The following is a 13,495-nucleotide window of genomic DNA, read 5'->3' as shown; positions in this document are numbered from 1 at the left end:
TGCAGTCTTTGAAAAAAAACAACCAAAAAAATCAGGGAAATGCAGAGATCAAATAGTTCTCCAGGCCTTTCAAATACTGAGATCCAAAAAAAAACAACCACTAAAAACATGGCTTATTCCATGAGAATACATCTCTTGTTTCACTATTAAAACATAACCTTGTTTCCTATAGCAAAATATGCTGTCACGTGCCAAAGAAATCACAAAAAAATTATAGTCTTGTGGGAAGGAGGGGAAGACTATAGAGCACATTTTTGAGATATCTTTGCAACCAAAACAGCCCTGCTTGGGGATAATGAAAGCACAAAGATACATTGCGCTGTCTGAAATAAGTACTGTCCAGTAGTCCTACATGTCCCATAACTATCCTGGTAGTATTTGTATTGATGCCATTATTACGACTATTTGGAAGAGATAAGTGTATGAATGTAATGAATTAAATCAGTGATAAATGAATTTTGAATTTTGAGTTTTACTCTGAGACCAATTTTTCCTGAAGAAGTGATGGTTTTGGTGGGAACAAAGAACACTGCTCACTCCTCTCTTACATGCTTATGCAATTTTTGGGTTGGATTGAGTTGCTGCATTAAAAAAAAAAGAGGGTGTGGGAATGAGATGAGTTCACAGTAGAGCTGAGTTTGTGGTTTCCTCTCCTATTGTGGATGTCCAATGTGTGGATTCACGCACTGTGGACTCTTGGAGGTTTCTATGAGGGACACATTTTGGATTTTGTGTTAGAAAATGTTCCTTTCCTTTTCATTCTCTTTAACTTATTGTCTGTTAGGATGTGAGATATGAGGGGATATTGTACATTCACCTATATTTAACACTTCTGAGCGTGGTTAATTTTTTTTTTCTTTTGCATATTTTCAAGATTAATTATTGTGACTGCCACAGCCAGTGAGACAGTTAAGGGACCTTCACTGTGAGAGGTATTTTAACTTGCTCATGGTATCTAATAGACAGGAAATGCTCAGGTAAATGATTAAGCTTTAAAAAGATAATTATCATTAATCATTATGAGAAGCAGCCTTGTTAAGAATTCATAGACTCAGAATAAATCTGTTCTGGTGACAAACAATATTTTTCAAGCTGACCAGTTCCCTGAGAGCTAGTGGGTTGAAATATTTTCTGAATAATTAGATTATTTTTTTCCCCACCCAAAATTTTTTACCTACTTTTGTAACTAATTTATTAATAACTTACTAAAGGGCTAATCACCCAGCATTATTTTATTGGTATGTTATTTGCTATTGTAATGAACATAAAAATAAATCAAGTCCTTTTAGTTTTTATTAAGTTTCAAAAATGAATACTTAAATAAAATTTTCCTTTCAAGAAGAGAATAATAAAAGATCCCCGCAACGTCTGAGAGTGCTTTATTTTCACTGGAGATGATCTCTGAAAGAAGCAAGCTGCTGCTAGCTGGTGAAGACTCGCATCGTGCATTCTCTGTGTGCTTCCAAAGCTCTGGGAGATCTGTAGCAGCGCTCTGAGGGTTCGCGTGCAGCCTGTGATGAACATACCCATGCTGCCAGCGTTTGGCCATTTTCTGCACTACCCCTCATCTTCAAGAGAGATGGATTATATTTGATTGAGGGTGTGCATGTTTGAGAAAGAATATGAAGCAGACATTAGAGCTGAGCGAAATCCCAGCTTGCAAGCCTGTTTTTAAATATGCATCTCTAATGTAGTACCTTGTGTCTTGATGAAAACACTAATTTTTAAGAAGCTGCAAAGATAACTGGCCATATTTGAGGCTGTTGACTGCAAAATATTGCTGACCTGTTGATGGGATGTGGTATGGATGGACAGGGGCTCAGTTGCTGCCTGTTCAAAGATTGGCTAGGCGATTGCCCATCCTCCGTGCAGGCCCTTTTCAGAAGTCTCTGCTGTCTCCCTCCAAATCTAGGCATTTCTAGGGTGTTCGCTGAGGTGCGTTTTGTTGACTTTTCTGTTGGGAGAGACTGCTAGAGGAGATAGAGAGACTGACTTCTGTTGTCATCCCTTGGCTGATGCTAGGGTTTGACCTAAGGAAAAAGATCTAGCACTGGTTTTCTGTTGTTGTTGTTTTCATTTATTTAAAGTTCCTTGTCTGCAGTGCATTAGAGTAAAACATTAATGTGCTGTAGCTGCTGTTGCTGTCAGAGACCAGATATTGGCAGGAACTAAAAGAAAACAGAAACATTTTTGCTGTTTCAACAAGGGAACTATTTCATTACTGATAATCCAGAAATGATCCATATTGACTATTTCCAGTTGTAATCAAAGCCTCACTGATAACTTTGTATACACCTTGAAGTGTTTTTGTTGTTAGAGTACTGTAAATATTTGTGGTTTATGCATTCTGAATGATTACCTGGACTTCATATATCCAAAGATTAGCATGTAAGAGCTCTAAACCCCAAATGGTTAAAAATAAAGGCAGGCATTTGGAGGAACTCCTGCAATGTCTGTACATGCGGTGGAGAGCATCAAAAAGGCCTGTCTCTCCAAACCAATGCAGAGCAATGGCTTCAGCTGCTGCTAAATCCAGTGCCCTTTTTACAAGCCTTAAAACAGCCTTTGCTCATACTAAAAAATATATATTTAATAATTGACCATGCATATGTGCTACACAGAACAGATACCTTATTTACTGCTTGTCCTCTAAATCACCTGTCTAAGCAGGTTCGAACCTCCATGCTGTAGGCATCTGAGCTATATATTGTGCAGATCTATAGACCCACCACCGTGTTACTTGGACAGTAAGACTTACGACATTCTGAGTTTCTAATTATCGTACATTTTATAGTCTGAATTTCACAATCTTGTTATCTGCTAATACCTAAATCTATCCAGACGTTCACAATGTGGTATAGCTTTCTCCCTGTTTCCCATTCATAATTTTAGCAAAACATTTCCATTCCTAGTGTGCTCCGTGTATATACAAACTGCAAACCTGCTATTTCCTTGTATCCCTCAGATTCCTGCACCACTCTGACGTTTCCAGGTACCTGTAAAAGTGCATCATATTCAGATCCAGGGCTGCATTTTTAAAAACCAAAACCATAACTCACAACCTCTTCAATCCTCACCCAACTTTCAGCCCGTAATTACTAGTGTAAAGTTGGCATCCAGCTGGGTGTCTAATTTGCACACACAATTATTTCAACTGCCCAACAAGAACTGGGTAACTGCACAAGCAGGTGAACATAATTAGTAGTTTGCATTTGTAATTACCTCATTTGCACATGCAGTCATAGCAGCTCTGCATTCTAATTAGTTTAAAAATGGCTGGTGCAATGCTAGTCCCTCACTTTGTGTTTTCAGACAAGACTTTTGTGTCTCAGAGTGATAAAGGTGTTTTGGCATGCTGGTTGGTGGTCTGAGGTGAGGTGATACTGCCGTGCCAGGGCAGGACCATCCAGAGCTGTAGGACGCCCAGAAAGGAAGGACAATCTTTGCTGAGGAAGATGCAATTTTCTCCTTGAGCCTCCGAAGTATTTCCAGCCTGTGATGAGGAGGCGGCACTGCTTATGCTGCTGTGATAGAGACCCATTTGTGCTGAGCGGCAGCGCGCTAAGCAGTGACATGGTGGTCCACATGCTGCTGCTTAGCACACCTAGAGCATGCTCCCCTCTCCAGAAAAAACAAAGCACCAAGAGCAGAGAATGGCTTTCTTCTTAATCTGCTGCGGAGACAGGTGGTCATTTTAGCAAGGGTTCAGCTTTGCCAAGTACTGAATTGCACTTCCTGCTCGTTTTCATGTGCTCTCCGGGTCTGAAATCTTAACAGATTCTCTTAGAGTGGAATAAACCAAAATCTAGGTCAAGTTCGTTTTCTGTAAATCTCTCAAGTATTGTTTTTTTCACAGGTTGAAATTATATTAAGGTTTTTCTGCATTACTGAAGTAGCATGAGTTACAGGTTAAAAATGCAAAATAGCATCTTTGCTAAACTTTCTAGGTCTTTCTCTGGGTGTCATCTGGAATCCCAAATCTTGCAGATAAAGTACAATATAACTTCAGAGATAGTAAATCAGCCAAGGGAAGGTGATCATTAAATAGATTAAAACGCATGAAAATTACCTAAATGGAAACCATTAGATTAAATGAGGCAGGTACAGTATAATATCCTGATGACTCTAGAAACTTTATTTAGATCATAACTGTACTGATGTTGTGCAAATCCCATGATTAAAGAGAACATAACCTCTCTCTCCCTCTTCTCCCTCTGCCTCTCTTTCTTCAAGAATTTCAATTTCAATTCCTCCAAGCTTAATAAACAGTTACCTCAATAAAGGCACTTTCTGACGTTCTGCACCAATCTACATTTTGATGTGGTGTGGCATAAAACCTTATCTCAGTGTGGCATGTTTGCAGAAATAACAATGTTCAAATAATGACTGAAATGAACCATAAAACTCTTTTGCAACCAAAATGGACACACTGAGAAATCTTAAGCCTCAGCTCCCGTTACTACTTTGGTATTTTCTGAGCCTGACACTCATACATCATACCCATCACGAAGATGCATTCCCAAACCCCATGCATATTTTCATTTAGTTCTGTTTTATATTTCTTTGTTGTTCCAATGAATGCCAATTCTTGGTCCTAATGCCAAGCCGTTTCATGATGTTTCATTAAAAATACATAGCAGTATTTCTGTTGAAACCTCCTAGTGAATTATTATTTCCTTCTTATCTCAGTATTTGCTGTATAATTTCTAGATTGTGAATGCCATTGTGTTCTGTATATTGTATGCACAGTCTTCCCGGAGAATTACAGGGTCAGGTTTCCTGCACAAATAATTATTATTATTATTTTGAAAAAGAAAATATTTGTTTTAATGAACTGTTTCATTCTAGACTTCTCAGTCACGTACATCCTCATACCACTGAAATAAGAATTTCAATTTCTGATTTCTTATTTTGCAAACTGCTAGGCTACGAAGCTGGCTAGAAATGCCCCAAAATACAGGGTGCCCATCTTTGTGTCTTCATTTAGTATTCCTTCTGAATATTGTGCTGCTCTTTCACATACCCTTGCTCTATCTGCATGCATACAGACATTGTATTAGAGCTTTTAGGGAATTAGAATTCAACAACGGCATGCAGTAATAGCTTCCTAATGGAGTAAATAATGGCTATTATTCCATAACTCATCAGAATTAGGGAGCCTAATTCTGAGTGATACTAAAATACTAAAATAAAGAAGACTGGTCTTTTTCCAGTCCTTTTACCAATATTTGTAATTTATCATTATAATGTCACAATTTGTAATGGACAAGTGTTTAAAAAATAACTAAAATTGCCAGTCACGGCTTCTGTAATGTGAGTCCCATTGCTGCGAGCAGCCGGGTGCCCGAAGCAGGGCGCGTGGTGCCCCCTGAGGAAGGAAGGCGGCCCGGCAGGCAGGAGAGCAGGGGTCGGCAGCCCTGGGCTGCTTTCAGCTGCAGTGGACTAAGCTGGCTGCAAGCTCCCAGTTCCAGTTGGTGTCAGTGGAAGCCGTCAGTGTGTAAGAAGTTCTTGTCAGTTTAGTGGTGTACATCTGAAGGCAAAATTAGAAATGTATGCATGCACGACCCACACTGTGCTGCAAGAGCAAGGGGGTGTGAGGAATTCAGGAAGAGTTCAGAGGTAGAAGCTGTAAATCTTTTTACAGAAACTCGAAGGGAATAGCTGAGAGGACCTGGAGCTACTGAGGCACGAGATCTGGAGGTTACTCTGTAAAGAGAAAGGTTAGCCAAACTCCCTTCGTATGGCTCCACAGAAATAGTGTTGTCTACTCTGATTTGGAATTAATAGATCTTTTATGGAGAAAGAAGGCCGAGATCTTGGCCATTTGTCTGAGCTACGTGAGAGCTCAGAGAACGCCATTAGCAAAAGATGACAGCTTTAAAATTGTTTTGTTTTTCCCTGCCAATCTGCAGGCAAAAAGCTGGAGTCTGACGGCAGAGCTCTGCTGAAGCACCAGGTATGCGTCCGTCTGCTCCGTGACTTGGGTGAAGACGGGGGGCAGTGGCGAGGGTGAGCAGCTAGGCAGAGCTCACACCAGCAGCTCCCTGGCTCTGTGCTGGCTCATTTTGCACTGCCGTGATCCCGGTACAGAGTGCTGGGAGGAGTTAGTTATGGCTCTGTTCTTTATGAACAGCACCCCGAGAAGCTTTCAGTAAAATAATGGTAACGACATTGGGGTCTCCTGTTCCTATCTGAATTGCAGTAGCATGTTGCAGTGTGAGCCAATGCAGCCTTTGCTAGGTAGGATGTGCACAGCTCACTGGGCTTTTCCAATGGGACCCTGTGAAGGATTATGGGGGGCGGGGGTTGGTACAGCAGATTACCAGAGAATCTGGTTTAACGTCCACACCCAGACCGGACTCCTAAATTAATTCTGTTGCACATCCTCTCCTCTGCTGTCTACTGGTGCTAGTTTTCTGTGAACAGTTGCATACAAACCCTTCATTCACAAAAGCAGCTGTTACTGAAGTTTGGTGTTTTTATCACTGCTGAACATCCAGCCGCATTTCCGTCAGTGTACGAAGACCGTGCAGTAGCGCTGCAACTTGCTTACTCCCTCCCAGCCCTTCCAGCCCCACTAGGACACAATTAATTTCTTGTCTGCAGAGCAGACATACCTATTAATTTTTAGATTTGTTTATACTTTAGAATCACATCCATCAAGGCAATGACAATGTGGTTAAAGTTTGTTCTTATTAGGAAATGCTTACTTTTAGCATTTTCTTCCTTTGCTGACATGGAGAAAGCCTGTGCCTGCGGTAGCTGTCGGGGCACCATGAGCCCTGCCCAGCCCCATGCAGCCCCCAGCTCAAGGCACCTCCAGCCGTTCTCCCTGGTGGGCTCCTGGTGACCCAACTCGTCACCTACTTCTGCGTGTCCCCCTGGGCTGCCAGTGGTCCTGCTGCCAGTGGTGCTCTGTGATGGGCGCCACTGGACAAGCATGCAAAGGGCTGTGAAGGATGGAGCTGTGGCTTCTAGGGCCTGTGGGAGGACAGAGGCAGGAGGGCTGGCTTGCAGCATAGAAGTAAAAGTATTCTGGCTTTTGCACTGGTGTTACAAACACACAGGAGCAAGTAGAATTTTCCTCAGCAGAAAGAAATGTGTAAACCAATGCTGAAGGCCGGCATGGAAATTGTTGCCGTGCTTGTTTAAAAAAAAAAGAAAAAGAAAAGCACACAGGTAGTGCAGAAGCAGGTAGACTTTAACAGCACAGTCTCAAGGCCTCGGCAGCTTTGTGCTGACAACACGGAAATGTGTATGAAGCTCACACAGGCAACTTTTAGAGAACTTCTTGAGGACGTTGAAGCTTGCATTAGCAGCTTCAATTACGTCTCTTCTGGTTCCTCCAACTAAAACCCGATGAAAAAATTTAGAAGCTCAATATTTTATTCTCTGCAGTTGAGAGAAACAAGTTGGATGCTGACTGGTGAAGCTGATTTTTTTGGTACCTAAAGAGCAGGCTCTGCTGCGGTGGCTTCATTTCAGTCTTTGGGAAGATGGAGGCCAGAGCTGCTTGCTCTTTTTTTTTTTTTTTTTTTCTTTCCTTTTCCTTGTGACTGCTTAAGTTGGAAAACTCACAGTAATGTGCCAGCAGTCACAGCAAAATTAATTTCTTATTGCTCTGCATTTTGGGCTTACAAGGTGAGTACTGTCACTCTGGTTTGATCACTGCTGCAAAGGGGCAGAAATGGCGGAGCAAGATGGAGGGGCCGGGCTTGGCCTGGGCTGCTGCTGGCGCGGAGCCGCCTTACGGGGGATTAGAATGGATACCCAGCGTCCTGCGTCCCAGGTCGAACAAAGATCCCAAACGGCTCTCTTGCTCAGCCTTATCTTACAATGCATAATGCACGTTAAAGAGGGGCTTTGTGTATTCTGAAAGGTTTTTAATGGAGTTGGTGTTTGGATCCTTACTGAAACGTGCTCTTTCCCTTCTTTCCGAGTGCGACAAACAGCAGCTAGTACCGCATGCGGTAGCTTACAGAGTCTGTATTCCCAATGCATTGTTCAGGGATTTTTATTTCATACATCATTTCTTAGTCACAGCTGTATAATCATATATCAAGTCTATAGAGCATAGCATGGCATTGAGGATGTATTCTGAATACACACTAAATATTGAAAAATCAACACAGAGAAAACTGTATTTTTTACTGCAGCTTGCCAGAGCCAATTTCTCAATTCTGTAGAAATCCACAAGCTTTTCTAACTACCGCAGACCATTTGTTGAGTAAAAGAAAGTCTACCGAGATAGATTCAGTATGGATTTGGTTTTCTTAGGCACTAATGTAGTATTGGAACCTACTAAATAAATAACCATGAAAAAAGATTTCTGTAAACTATACAGAGAAATCTTACTGATTCAGTAATGGTCCTTAGTTGCAGCAGTTCTACCTAGAACATCTCCTGTCACAGGGAGTGGTTTCAAACCCACACAAAAACCCCTGCTATAAATTGTTAGCAGAAGAAGCTCAGACATGTAGGAACAAACACGGACTCTCAGCTACAGCCATGTAAGCAAGAAGCATTATTTCTGTTACTGAAAGCAGTAATGGTCTTCATCCTTTCCTTGCTTAGTCTTCTAGGGAGAGATGGCATTTAACCAGCCTGTTACAAATGCCCTGTTTTTAGTGATGGTGAGGTCGGCAATAATGCTCCTGATCTAATCATCATTTATTTAAGTGCTAAAGGACACCTCCGACAGCCTCACGTTGTTGCTTAGGGTGGGTGACATCCACAGGCCGGCTGAGGCTGATGCCCAGCCCTGCCTTCCTGCAGGCTGCTCACCTGTTCCACAGGCAGCTGCAAGCAGGTTCGCTTGTAACAACAGGAAAACCTAGAAAACCTGCAGAACTGACACAGGGAAGTCCAGAGGAGAAGCTGTAGACATGACTACTAATTTTCTCAGTGGGATTGCTTGTTATCTTTATGCCTGAATGTGAGAATATTTTATTCCAGGCCATTAGCCACAAAGACAGATAAGAGATTTGGAGTAATCTATAAGAAAGTGACATAGGTCACAGTGTGTTCGGAGTGTGTAGCCTGGACCATCTGTATTATTTATCTCCCTTCCCTTATTTATTTATTTATTTATCTTTAGATCACCTCTGGCTTTTTGTGCATTTATGTGTATTTTTGAGTTGCACAGTGTTGCTCAGAAAAAAGGATCGGTCCTTATCCTGGAGATCTAAGGGGCAATAAAAAGGTTTCTATGATATCATTCCCACCACTGGTGGGAGATCATCCTTGGTTACTCAGGAAGTCCCCTCCAGTCCTGTTTTCTTTCCATTTTGAAAAAGATAAATAGGAGAAATATTATACACCATAGCTAAAGGAATGAGAAATAGTGAAACAAAAGGAATTGTCCCGCTGCAGCCAGTCCCAAGCAGCTTGCTCTGCATTTCACAGTGTATGTAATCATGAATTGATTCAGACTTGCCGACTTCTCTGGAGTTCTATTCATTTCACAAAATTTTGGATCTGATTCTTCGGGAAAAGACAAGTGCAATTGTCCACGGGCTGCCCAACATGAAGGCAGTCAGCTGGCAGCGCTGGCTGCCGGGGCAGGACGGCCGCCTGCAGGCAGCGGTGGGGTGGTGGGGGGCCTCCTGGCTGAGGTGGGTGCTCGGTGGAGGATCTCTGCTCTCTGCAGCCACGAGGACCTTTCCAATCATGTTACACTCAGATGTTCTCATGCTGTGTTCTCTTAAGCTAATATACATCCTAATTTACATACCATTACCCATGCTTTTCTTTACCCAGTCATCCCATTCACCTGGCCACTTGGAAATTTCACCAGACATTATGCATTAGAGGTTATTATGTTAATAATATCCCCAGCTTTCACATTGCTTCTGAGTTCAGATTTAGAACAACAGCTCCTCTGTACCGCCGCGCGCCCTCCTCTGCTCCTCCACCGTACCCAGGAGCGCGCAGCCCTGCGCCGGAGACGATGCAGTGCGCTCGCACAGGAGCTCCCTTCAAAACAAAATCACAACAGTTTTAATCTTATCAGTCTCAAATAGTGGCAGAAGTCTGTGCAAACTCAAGTCGTTGCTGTCTGACAATGTCAGTGAAGAAACACAGTTCATCCTCATCCAGGCTATCAGTTGTCATAGTGAGCTGCCAGTACACAAAGAGCTGCAGTACCTAGTGCCAGCTCTACAGCTGTAGATGATCCTTAACACACTTTCTTCCCTCAACCCCTCCGGGGAAAAAGCAACCTTTACTTCAGGATGGTGAGGAAAAAACAGCCCAAAACGTTCTGTACAATATATCTAAGAAAGCTTCAATGTCCATTTAAGAACACTCTGAAATCTTATTTTGCTGCTTATTTCTTTCTGTCTCAAACCTCTGCAGATTTTGCTGTGATATACGGGGTGGTATGCACATGCTCTTTAAAAGGCTCGGGCACACTACTGGGATTTTTCTCCACGTCTGTGGATATTTTAATTTTGTAAGCATAACTTCCCTCTCTCCTTGCACTATGTCCACCTCCAAAGGTGGTCATTATTTGTGGTACTCAGAAATTAAGAAGTAATGTTTTTTGCAGACCACAGTGTGGCTGTTGAGGTTGATGCTTGTGCAGTGCTAATCAGCGACGGTGAACAGAATTGTTTACACATCCTTGGAGGCAACCACTTTAAAAGCCATCAAAAAAACATCTTTAAAACTTTATACTCAAATGTTTTTGAAAATATTTGCTTTCAGGTGGCATGTAAGCCTAACTAGGTTTCTCAAGCAAGTTTGCTTTCCAGTTACTGTGACCGCATGCACAGCTCAGGCTGTTTGTGGGAATGGCCAATGCCATTAATTGGCACATGCTGTTTCCAAACCAGGCATGCAGATGTGCTTACTTTCATGCAGAGAATGCAGTGCTAAGTCCATTTCAAATCTTCTATGGTGGGATACTATCTCAGCCCTCTTTTCTTACCAAAAGAGCCCAGGAGGAGATCCTGAGATTGACTTATTCATCAAGAACTGGAGCAGGAGGCTAAGTCAAACCCAGAGCATAAACGAGCTGGAGCCGCATTTAAAAGAATGATTTGCCTGAGACTTGGTTTAAACAGTGATCTGGTAAAATCAGCATGTTCAGTTTTGACCCAGAGTAAAAATTAGCTCCATAGGTCCATAACAAAAAACAAACCAAAAAGGCTGTGACTAATGGGTGTAGCTTAATTAGAAGGTGATGAGTCCCCGATAAATTGTGATAATTTGAACTAACCTTTCGTCTTCCATCAGCAGAGCTGCAAGTGTCCATGTTCTTTAAAATAGAATAATAATACTTTGTAACTTGGACAGTTTTTAAATTAAAAATCTTCCCGTTAGAAGAAAAAGGACAGCTGCTTGGATTTGTCCTAAAAAATCGTAAAATATAAGTAGCACAATGTCTGCTTAGGTACTTTACAAAACAGCGGCTTTTACAAGAGCTTTTGATTATTTTTTTTTAGTACCTTCTTATGTGGTATTTTTGAAAATAGAAGATCAGAATACAAGAGCTAGAATGAGACGAGGTGGAGCTGAAAGATGAGAAAGAGGAACAACAGGGAACTGCGGGGACTGAGGAAGGGAGGATAAATGAAACAGCATGGAGATGAGGAAAACAAGAGCCAGGGAGGGGGTGGAGGCATTGGAGAGAGCTGAGGGGAACAGAAGAGCAAGAAGAAACTTTAGCCTTTCTGATCTGTAAGACTGTCTGTATTTTGCATTAGCTGTCAAATATAGATGGCAGCACACATTCCACAAGACGGGAAAATAAAGGAGGCCAGAAAAAACAAATGCTGTGAATACATCTTTGGGTTATTCTAAAAAGCACAAAAGACTTTCAAGTTACTGGTCTTTTGATTTATTATGATGCTACCAGGATCGAATGGTGTCTGCGGAGCTCTACATTTCAGATTTATGAATCTGTGCAGTAAACATGATTTCAATTATCTTTGACAAACGTTTTGATTTAATTCACAGGGAAGGCTGCTTTCATAAGGAAAGCAATGTTTGCCCCGTTGTCCCAGATAGTCGTAATCTGACCCACTTACCTGGTTGTTGCCCCCGTGGCTGGATTTGCATCCTCTCCCTTTTATTCTTGTTCATCTGGAAAAGCTGCCCCACGCCGCATCAGAGCTGGCTGTGTTTGCTTGTCAGACAACATTTCCCGAGTGGAAATTGCTTGCTGGGCGTAGGATCTTTAGTTTAGATGCTAATTAAATGTAATGTACTAGTGTTACTTTTATTCATATTAACATGAGGATTTTTGCCCAGCTCCAATTAATGTTAATGTTAGGAAAAAGGGAGAAAAAGGCATTTTTGACAAGCTAAAGAAAATTCTGTTCAAATGTCTTTGTGTTTCCTCTACTCATTATGTGTTGATATAAATGTAAATGTCTATGAGAAATGTGGAAAGGAAAATGTAAGGCAATACACACTTATTTTTGGCTGGGAATAGCAGTACTTATGAGTCAATTTTGGCTTTCTAGCCAAAAAGACTTGGCAACTATGGTACTAACAGCATTTGGACATACTTTTATACATTTGCTGTTAGGGGCTGATCCTGCAGAATCCTGTAGTCTCAATGTATGGTAAAGTAAATCTAGTGTAGGATTGAATGGGGAAGGCAATAACTCACAAAAAGCACGCAGCATGACCTGTTGCTTACCAGCTTTCTCACAGGTGAGGGTACTTGATTCCAGTACATGCCTGCTTCTCTACGGGGCTTTCTCTTTTTTTTTTCTCAGTTACACAGGTTGCAGTTCAAAATTAGTGGAAAAAAAAAATATCTGAATTTCTGGCGAAATTTCTCATCTTTCAAAAATCACTTTATTTGTCTTTCAGATAGGTAATGTCAGACCATAGGAGGAAGGAGGATTTGTTATTTCAGAGCACATTCCCTCAGTGAATGAGAGTAGACTTTGTGTTCTCATAATTTTCCAAAATGAAATCCTCATCCTGAAACCCATCCTCTTTTGTCTTTGCCAAAGTAATACAGGTGGGATTATGTGAAATTAGCACTTAGGACTTTATCTGCCATTTTTGGAATGAAATTGGGTTTTCAAACAGAAGGAGAATGTGTTGATGACTGAGGTGGATGTCTGTGTTGCTGCATGTCAGCAGAGCAGAGAAAAATGTGTAGTGGTGAAGCCGGGGACGGAGGGAAGAAGGAAAAAGAAAAAAAAAGAAATAAAAAAGGAAAAAGACAAGTTTTACCTGAAAATGGCTAAGTAAAAAGTAACACAAGGTTGGGTTACAAAGGAAAATTGTATCTGGTCCTTCTTTTCTGAGGATGGCTCTCTGTATTCTCAGAGCAATCAGCGTGCTCTCACAGCGCACAGAGGCTGGGTTTTAGCTTGGGGCACTTCTCATTTCATGGTAGCCTGGTAATCCTCCCTTCTTCTGGGTCTGCAGCTTCTTTAACTTTCACAGCTCTCAACTCAATACTGTGGATCTCCCGGTCCTCCAGTTCTGTGGAGAGAGCGGAGGGAGGCAAAAGATGAAGTCTGCTGAC

General features: G+C 41.7%; 1 protein-coding gene and 1 long non-coding RNA gene across 8 annotated transcripts in view; one reads left to right on the top strand and one right to left on the bottom strand.

Moving 5' to 3' along the window:
- Positions 1 to 13,495, top strand: part of CDH11 (cadherin 11) — a 362,024-nt gene that overhangs the window by 184,231 nt on the left and 164,298 nt on the right. The gene's annotated exons all lie outside the window — the stretch shown is intronic.
- Positions 8,005 to 12,364, bottom strand: LOC137862044 (uncharacterized). The gene is made up of 3 exons (XR_011100030.1): positions 12,033 to 12,364; positions 11,222 to 11,354; positions 8,005 to 9,975 (listed from the first exon to the last, which is right to left on the bottom strand). It is a non-coding gene; the product is annotated as an uncharacterized lncRNA (long non-coding RNA).

Source organism: Anas acuta, chromosome 10 (assembly GCF_963932015.1).
Source record: "Anas acuta chromosome 10, bAnaAcu1.1, whole genome shotgun sequence".
Taxonomy (NCBI): domain Eukaryota; kingdom Metazoa; phylum Chordata; class Aves; order Anseriformes; family Anatidae; genus Anas; species Anas acuta.
Note: the sequence above shows the minus strand (reverse complement) of the source record. Positions and strands in the feature narration are given on the sequence as shown.